Raw genomic sequence first — 10,260 nt, 5'->3', positions numbered from 1 at the left:
GGCCAGCATAGTTAATGAAGACATGGAAACTGACCTGTTCCAGAGAAATATATTGGGAACCGATGATCCAAGAAAACTTCTGCATCCCGTTTACTTCCTCGTTGGAAATATATTCCTCGTTCTTTGCTCTTCAATCTCTTCACCAACATAGGAATCTCAGTGCCGGCGTTGAAGCACAAATAGAAGTTGAGGGAACGAACGACAAAGGATTTGATCGTGTATCGTGAAACAAAATCAAAGATTTATCAATGCGGAATGAAAGATTATAAGCACACGCCCAACTCTGTCCAAATTCACAAAATTGGCGGTAGATTCTGTCCGGTTTGTATCATCAAAAAGTATATCAATTTAATTCCGGCTGGTTCTAAATATTTTTACTGCAGGCCCAATTCAAACTTTAACATTAAAAAATGGTGTCAGAATTCACCTGTTGGAAAAATGTATCTTGAATGTATAATGAAAAAAATAGCTTCAGAAACCGGATGGGATACAACTCAATTGTGGACTGGATATTCTCATAGAGCAACGGCTGCATCTAGTTTGATGGAAAAACAAATCCCAGACGTTTCGTTGGAAAAAGTTACCGGCCATAGAAGTAGCTCTGCCTTGCAAGATTATGTTCAATCTGACTCGTTGCAAAAAGCAACCTCAAACACCTTAGCATCACCTTTGATCCATTTGAACAAAAAAATGAAAAACGATGAGCCAAACGAAGAAAACTAACAGGTACTTATTCATTGTTCAAGTAAAGACTATTCGTATCTGCAAGGCAATTGTCTGCAAAACAATGCTATTAAAAATACTTCTCCAAGTAAGTGACAGATGGCGCAGTGGACTAAGAAGTTGGTGACATGCTGGAGGTGAGTGGTTCGAACCCGTGTACGGCAGTTTTTTTTTGTAAGAAATCCGGTGAAAATCCGGTGGAAAACTATTAATCAAGATGAAACTGTAAAAAATCGCAGAAACGAGTTAATGAGAAACTATATGCGAAAGATGATTTCGATGACGATTCCGATTTGGAACGACAACTGGTTTTGTTTGGCGAGCAGGAAGAGCATAAAGAAATAGAAAAAGAAAAAACTTATGAAAATGTCTCTAAGAAAAAACGACTGGATGAAAATTGTGCTTTGGAAACATGCAGAGTTGCAATGTTACTATAAATTAAAATTGAATTCTCTCTTTGAGTTTTGAGCAGCGAAATCGAGGTCTAAATAAGTTAGAGTATAGTTGTGGGAAGCCTTCGGCAATTCGAGCTCAGCCTCGGGCGCAAGCGCCCTCGGCTTTGAGCTCTAATTGCCTTAGGCACTTAGGCATCCCAGAACTAAACTCTAACATATACATAGGAGCTCACGAGAAAAAACGTACACAAAAAATCTTATGTTTCCAACGCACTTTTGCCTATGTGTCTAGTCCACTGAGTCGACTTGTTAAATCTAAGTTCTTTCACCAACTTAATTGGTAGTTAGTATTATTGGTGTTTAATTCTTAGTCGCCCTCACGTAGTAAAGAATATCTCAATTTTCACTCGCTTTGAGTTGAATTGACAAACCGAGCTTGTGGGTCACAAAATCCGTTGAAACAAAAACAACTAGAGAGCCCTCGCCCGGGTCGAGGTTTTATCAAAAAATAATGTAAGATTAGCGGTGAATAGCGGTGAAAAAAAATTTTTTTCACCGCAAAGCGCCCGCATCTTTTAGCGTTGAATGCGATGAAAGCGGTGAATTTTTGTAAGATTTGCGTTGATTTTAGCGGTGAACAAATTTTTTTCACCGCATTCACCGGATTTCTTACAAAAAAGAAACTGCCGTACACGGGTTCGAACCACTCACCTCCAGCATGTCACCAACTTCGTACCACACTGCTCCATCTGTCACTTACTTCTGTATTATTTCCTGTGAATTTATGATAACTTAATTTAAGATTCGCGATTTTAGCGGCAAAAAACTTTTTTTCACCGCATTCTGTTGGTAGCGGTGAAAAATTTTTTTCACCGCATTCTACTGGTAGCGGTGAAAATTTTTCTTTCACCGCTTATGCGGTGAAAAAGAAATTTTTCACCGCTTAAAATTTTTTTTCACCGCATTCATCGCCTTGAGCGCAAATCTTACACTTTTTAGTCAAATTAACAGCAAATCTTACATCTCTTAGCGATTTTTAACGGTGACACCTCGACCCGGGCGTGACTAAAGAGCCCCCACGTGCACCCTTGGGGCGAAATTCATGGTGTGAATAAGATTTATGTTCTAACACAACGTTACACATTACCTGACTCTGATAAAGTAATTGAGAAATCGTCAGTAATCGTGCCCTGTTGTGCTTCGACTTGTAATTCAAAGGGGATGCTTTCCATTTGCTAACTCCCTTATCTCAGTTGCTGCATATTGTATTGCACCGCCCAACCGCAATTAGCACTTTAACAAATAATGATTTCTCTTTACTATGCAATGACATGTGGGAGCGTAACGTATTGGGGTTGAAAAATAAACGGAGGAAAAATCGCTAAAACTTGGAGGTGACGATAGCAGAGCCACGTAACCTTGCTTGAAAGTTTCACTTCGCATAATTTGATACTCAATCAATTTGGCACTAAAAAGCAGGATAATCCGGCCACTCTGTAATCTGTCACTGTAGGTAATTGGCGGTTTAAATCTTGCTGCTGGTCGTTTCATATAGTAATCCCCCTTTTTCGTAAAAATACCTGAAATTGTTTGAATGACTTCTTTGACTACAATGCAAAACTAAAACCACATCGTACTGAATATATATACTCGGAATGATCGCTGTTTTCCGCACACATGTATTAAGATCATGAAAGTAAGCGAGTGCGAAAAACGTTGACACGCTCAAACGCTGGTATACAAGCTGGTAGTTTTTGCATTCTAAGTGTGCGTAAAACGGTGACAATTTATTAATTCTAATCCTTGATCTCGTCGCTGACTCTAATCTGATCCGTTGATTTTTTTTTTTGGGGGGGGGGGATTAGTCGCAAATTTAAGCCTTGCTACTGTCGTTAAAATTAGCATCCAAGATTTAACGAATTTTGCTTTGATTTATTTACATTTTGTCTACAATGTTCGCTTTGTCACTAATTTCAACAAACTTTGTTTTCAAAACGTAATGTGTTTCAGTTCTCGTGATCTGATTAGTCTAATCTGTTAAGTAGAGTTGAGACAAGGCGAAGAACAGATAGATATATATTTTTAATAAATCCTGTATTATGTCAACACCCATACATTTACGGAAAAGGTTGAGTCTCTCCCAATAAAGCCCCCCTCCCCCCAGCTCAGTTGTCAGATAACCTATAGCTCCCCGATCACAGTAAACATATTAAAATGGGGGGCTATGATTTCATTGAAGGCTGTAATGAAAGGGAAACACCCAAAAAAATTTCGTTTGAGTTGTTAATTAGGTCAGCATATTCTATTCAAATTTTTTTACTGTCGAAATGAGATTGTCTTTTGATATTGATAAGGCCTTTACGACTACAAAGAAAACGTTTATAGATTATTTTGCATCATTATACTCTACCTCTGTACATTATGCGCCCCTCAGTTACAGAGCACGTGTCATTACAGAGATATTCATTATGTGAAAAAATGGCACCTACGTCGGGGATGCAAAAAATATGAATTATGAATCGCAGTTAGCATTAGAAGAGATGAATTAATACATTGAATTGCAACTGTCTTTTAGCGCATTAACTAGCGTAGTGATAGGTCTAGGTCTAGCTTAGTACATTAAACAATACCAGTTCTCAATGATGAATGGAAAAGGTCAAAATGTCAGATGTGTCACTCACCGTGGCGGAGTAACTGACAGATGAAACAAAGTACCAAAATAAATTAAAATCAAATTTAAATAAACACAAACAAAAATTGTTGAGTCTGTTGAGGTTGTCAGTTTATATTTTAGCCCTGCCGGGTTTTCAGTTTCTTCTGTTGCGTGTGGTTAAGCTCCTCTCCATTTTCCTCCTCATTGATAGCTGGGGCTCGCTGTAGTGGTTAGTCAATTACCACTGTATTGGCCTCTGATTGAGTGTCTCCGACTTCTTCTGTCGGGCACAACGTAATGTTCTTAGTAAGGTATCCCCGCAATTTATTGTTCGGTTAACGTTTTTTAACCTTATGGCCCATCAAATTTGATTTCCAATTTCTAGGCTTTCTATTACGTTTTCCGTTTCATTTTCAGTTATTCTATGTGTAGCATTTTCCGTTAATTTTTCTGTTATAATTTTGTTTTTGATAGAAGAGTATACCTTGCTTGTTTTCTGACCTTGAATCTTTTTGCTCAACTGGAGTTGATTGAACAACATAACTTGTTGGCCTTTTCAAGCCTTGAGTATCCCTTGCTCTGATTTCTTGTACGTCTTCAATCAATGTTTGCATATTAGAATCGAAGGCAGCTGTCAGTTTGGCTGTGTTATCTTTGGCGTCCGTTGTCATCTTGGTTGGTGGTTAGCTGTGTTGCGTCTTCTCGCCTCTCTTTTTGTCGTGTTTTGGTCGTGATTTTTGTTGGCGTCAGGTAAACTTTTTGCTACATATCTGTGTATGCTATCGTAGTATGCCTTACGGAATCTTTTCGGATTCTCAAACTCCTCGTTTAGATCGTAGTATGTGCATTTTGACTTCGCAATGGACAATTTTGACTGCTGCTTTTTTCTACGATGTTAGCTTGTTTCATCGGTTTGAAGCTACGTCTTCTGCCCAGTTCTTTTGTTCCGAATTTTTTTTGTTGTTTATCTTTTGTTTTTTTTGGTCTCCGTTTTAGATGACATTGGTCTGTCGTCATGCTGAAATTTCATTACCATTTCGTGGTGTTTAACGGCTTACGGTGAAATTTCGCTTTTTTGGTTGGTTTTTCCGTTAGGTGTGACTGTAAGGTCGGTTTCGTTTTCAGTTATGTATTTTTGTGGTTTAACATTGAGTTCAATTTAAGATTTTTTCGTTGGAAATAGCTAAAATTAGTCGTTCTGCTTTTTTTTGCTTGAGGGTTCCGTTAACCCCTTTGGCCTTCCTCAGGTTTTCCAATCAGCTGTAAATTTGAAGTTGGACTGCAGCAGTGGAGGTTGAACTTTTTTCCTAATTTTTTTTCCGTTTTTGTTTTGTATCAGTTAGTTCTTTGTTTGCTAAACTTTCTTTTAATGAACTAAGAATTGACGTTAAGTGTTTGTCGGGATGATTCTTTTCAAAATGTTTCTTATGTGGTATAGTTTGAATGGAACTATGGTACGTAAATCCTAACATGTAAAAAAAATTTTCCAAGTTCTCTTCTAGGTTTAGCACTTCTGCTCTAAATACTTTATGATACGTTTCGATTGTTCCGACCTTTCTCTCGACTGCACCTTACCCGTGTGTACTTAGGGTGTTGCATTTGCCGGTTTCGATGTTATTTTCTTTTAAAGTTCATGTGTATGTTTTGTTTTTGAATCCCGAGTTTATCCCATGTCTTCAAAAAATTTGATAACTGCAATATTCATTTTGCTATTAACTATTTTGGCGTGTGTCCATCTCGAGTAACGGGCCGTTGCCACTAGTATGTTTTTCTTTTTTTTCCTTTTTCTGATATTGACACGTAATGATCTATTTGAGTTTCATGGTTCGGTTTATAAAGTGGTCTAATTTTTCCAGGGTCTGTTTTACACGTACTAAATTTTAGGTTTTTACCTGTTTGTAGGCATTTGATCCATTTGCGGTCTTTATGGCGTTTTTCTGCATCATTGTTCGGCCAGTAAGTTAGTTTAGATTTCTCTTTCAACTTGCCAAACCCGCAGTGGCGTTTATGGAGAGCGTAAAAGACCATCCACAGAGGGTAGCGGGTAAGCCGATTTTTTTTTTCAAAGAGTAACAGTCCCAGTGATATCTTCGTTTTCTAGCGGGTTAGCTGAGGTTTCCGATTGATAATGGCTCGTCGGGTCGCCAAAAGCACGCTGTCCCCGTTTGTCTCTGCTGCCAGATCTTCGAAATTTATATCGGATTCTAGGTAGATGGCGTTAATCTGATTATGGAACCGTGTAAATTCTCCTTATATTCTTCCCGCTTCGCCGACTTGGATGGAGGGTCTATTTAGTGTCAAGTTATTCCAGTCTGCACTGTAATATATTGGGATGTCTTCTTCCAGTACAATTTGTGTGATTGACCGATGTTAATCTGTTAATAATGGTCTGTCTTTCATGCTGATTGTCCCTTATCTTCATCATCTGTTGCTCGGTCTCCGTTGAATTAAATACACGATTTACCCCCGCTACCGTGATAAAAGTGATTTCTTTTTGGAACATATGCAGTTCTTTGTAGAGGCCTTTCAGATACTGTCTCGGGCTTAATTTGCAAGAAACTGAGACCTTTGAATCCTATTTGTCCATTTTAGAGTTTCTAGTTTCCAAAATCTAATCATTGGATCGTTGAAATTTGAAACAAAATTTTCATTTTTTGCAACCGAATTATAACGCAAAGTTTTTTAAAAGGCGTTTAGCAGGTTGATTGTTTCAATACCAGCTTAAGTGGTTCAATTGGAATGGTTTTTGTTTTTCGAATAATGCTTTAGGAAATGGACATTACGTCACCTGATTTGTTAGTTTGATTTTTGTGATTCATTTTGTTTCTTTCAAATGCTTCTTTTTCATCTTTGTTAGGTCCGTTATTTTTCGGATAAATTATCCTAGATATTGTAAAGATCCTAGGAACGATCTGATTTCATTTAATTTTTTTGTTGATTCAATTCCCAAAATTGCTTCAGATATGGCAATTTTGGGTTTTCTCCATTTTTTGGAATGATGTAGCCCAGCCCCGCCAGTCAATTTCTTTTTGGAAGAGTTCCCTTTTTTCTAAATATGCTCTATTGCCTGCTTTTTCTTAAGTTTCTAAAATGTGATTCACTTTGTTAAAAGGTTGTAAAGAGTTACCTTACAAAATGTTGTAAAGTGTTATTTCGTCTTGCCAAGCAGGTGTCTTAAATTTCAATGTACGATCGATTTTCTCTTGGAATATAACAGGCATGTCCGCTATTCCGGAAAAAACCTTTTAAGTAACGGTAATGTCTCGCTTTTTTGTCTCCGATAATTGTGAAAACGCAATGTTTTGAAATATCTTCATGTAGATCGATTTGAACAAATGCGTATTTTAGATCTGTTCTGGAGAAAAAAGTTGTTCGGTTTTGTTTTCGATTTTGTGTCGTGATGTTTCTTATGTTTGACATTTGTGCTTTCTTTATAACAATGCTTTTGTTCAACTCTATTTGATCTATCGCTGTTTTTACCATTCCATCACTCTTATTTGTGATAACTACTGGGCTAATTATTTGGTACTCTCCCACTTCTTCTTACCGTACAACTTGTCCGTATCTTATGAGTTTGCTTATCTCTTGACTTTGTTTTGTAGGTGTATTGGGACAATCCTCCCCTATTGTAATGGGTAAAAATTCTCTTCGAAAGTTACATTACACTTAAAATTGTTGAGCGTTGTGCTTTGGTTGAAAAATTTTGATTGATAATTTAAAAAAATTGTATATAGTTCTCCGATGTTAAAGTTTTCCGTTTTTACATTATTAATAATTTGGGGTTTTCTGTGGACTACTTGATTATTCAATTTGTCCATGAAGTCAATTCCCATTATTGATGTGACCCTCTGTTGTATAATCCACCATTTTAGTATTTGGGAAGAATTTTGATACATGGTTTCTAGTTTAATCGTGTGTTTGATTTTTACTGGTTTCATGTTCACGAAATGCCATCCGTTACCAATTTTCCGTAATATATAGTCCGTGTCTGCCATTTTTTTTAGTATGCGTTCTGGTATTATTGAGATTGGGCTACCTTTATCTAAGATTACCGTTAGTTTTTTTCCGTTTATTGTTTGGTCTAGTTTTATCGTTTTTCGGCCATCTTCTACATTCAGTCTTGGATACGGTTTAGTGAGAAAATTTTTTTACAGTTTATTCTGGTTTTTCTGTTTTCTTTATGACAATCTTTTTATTTGAAAGGCTTTGTGTTTTTCTGTGTTCAAAATAGTCTTAATTTGTCTATTGGCTTTGTTTCGAATGAGTTTCCTCCTGAATCCGTTTCTGATTGTTCTGTTTCCGTGTTTGATTTGTCGCTCTCTTCTTCTGATTCTTCTGTTGCTATGCTTATTTTTCTGTATCCGTATTTTTTTCTGTTTGGATTCTGATTCATTGGCTTTGCGTTTGCAAGCTGCTTGTAATGGTCCTGTCTTCCCACATTTGGAACACTTTCTATTTCTCGTTTGTTTTTCGTTTGTTTTTGTGCCTTTATTTTTTTGTGACCTACATAGTAACTCACCACAGTGGTAACAAGTGTACACGTTACAGTTTTGCTGACATACCTTTTCAGGTTCCTGTTTGGCTTTGAGCATTTCTTTCGATTTCTGATTAGATTTAGATGTTTCTGCAACTCATCGAAGCTTTTATTTAGCTCTCTGCTTAGATTCACTAGACCTTTTCCCTTTAACCCGTTATAGAACGTAGCAGTGGTGAGATTTTCTCGATATAAGCCGGTGTCTGTTCTAGTAGTTTGCTATTTTGCTATTTTATCGTTACAGATAAACCAGAATTCCTTGTCTGATTGGTTTTCAATTTCTAATGTTAAGAACAGGTTGCTCAGATTTCCTACTTTGTCCAGTTCGATTTTCCACATCTCGCGTCATTTCTTTCGGATGTCATGCAATGTTTGTTTCTTCAATTTCAGTCCTGGGAATCTGCTATCCAGTGCCCTAGTCCTTGTTTTCCCCATATTGCAGAGGAATGCGTTTTTGCTGTTGAGTTATTAGGTTTTTATCTGCCTTCTCTCTCAAATATATATCCGTTATTTTTGCCTAATTCAATTGTCCTGTCTGGCTCTAGTTGATCAGATAATATCATAATTTGTGTAAAAGCATCCCAGTACTCTGAAATGGCTCGTGGCCGTAAGATTTTAAAAATGTTGGCATTTGCAACATTGTTGAATTATGTTTGAACGTGTTGTTTATTTTGTTGGCAGACCCTTGTTATGAATCTTTGTTAGCATTAAAATAGATGAATTAAAACTGTGGATTGCAACTGACTTCCAGCGCATTAACTAGCGTAGTGAGAGATCTATATCTAACTTAATACATTAGACAATGCCAGTTATCAATGATTATGCTAAAATGTCAACATGTCAGATGTGTCAGTATGCAACCACTACGCTGGAGTCACTGGCAAAAGAGATTCAAAATTGCACTCGAAAAGAAGTGCTAAATCAATTATAGTAACTTTACAGTAATGGGGGCTATAATTTTGTTGGGGGGCTATAATGGTAAAATTAAACAAGCGCAGAAAACTGACATAGCCACTGTTTAGCACAAATCGTAATTTTTTTAAGGATCTACTCTAATGCCGCCCCCAGTATTTCTAACCCACCCCCCCCCCCCCCCCGTTACAATTTATACGTTGACGTTACTTTGCAAAAAAAATATGTGCGCTTTGGGACGTAAAAGATATAAAACCCCATAAGCTGGGGGACAGAATAGATCCAAAATAGTTTGATTATTTAGTTCAAACACATGTGAAACCCGGGCCCGAGGTGTCAACGCTAAAAACGCAAAATTATGTAAGATTGGCGTTGAATGCGTAGAATTATGTAAGATCTACGCTTGAGCGTAGATCTTACATAAATTCTACGCATTCAACGCTAATCTTACATAATTTTTGTGTTGAATTTTGGCGTAGATCTTACATATTTAGCGTTGAATTTTAGCGTAGATCTTACATATTTAGCGTTGAATTTAGCGTAGATCTTACATAAATTCAACGCGTTCAACACTAATCTTACATAATTCTGCGTTGAGATTGGGCGTAGATCTTACATATTTAGCGTTGAATTTTAGCGTAGATCTCACATATTAAGCGTTGAAATTACCGTAGATCTTACATAAATTCAACGCATCAACGCTAATCTTACATAATTTTGCGTTGAATTTTGGCGTAGATCTTACATATTTAGCGTTGAATTTTTAGCGTAGATCTTACATATTTAGCGTTGAATTTAGCGTAGATCTTATATAAACTCAACGCATTCAACGCTAATCTTACATATTTTTGCGTTGAATTTTTGGCGTAGATCTTACATATTTAGCGTTGAATTTAGCGTAGATCTTTCATATTTAGCGTTGAATTTTAGCGTAGATCTTACATTTTTAGCGTTGGAGTGTGGGGGGGTAGGGGGTGTTATTGGGAGGAAGGGGGGGAGGGCGGAGGGGATTGGTTTATTTTTTAGACGGCTAGAGATCATAA

This window comes from Convolutriloba macropyga, unplaced genomic scaffold, assembly GCF_964194025.1.
Source record: "Convolutriloba macropyga unplaced genomic scaffold, txConMacr16.3 SCAFFOLD_2555, whole genome shotgun sequence".
Taxonomy (NCBI): domain Eukaryota; kingdom Metazoa; phylum Xenacoelomorpha; order Acoela; family Convolutidae; genus Convolutriloba; species Convolutriloba macropyga.
Note: the sequence above shows the minus strand (reverse complement) of the source record.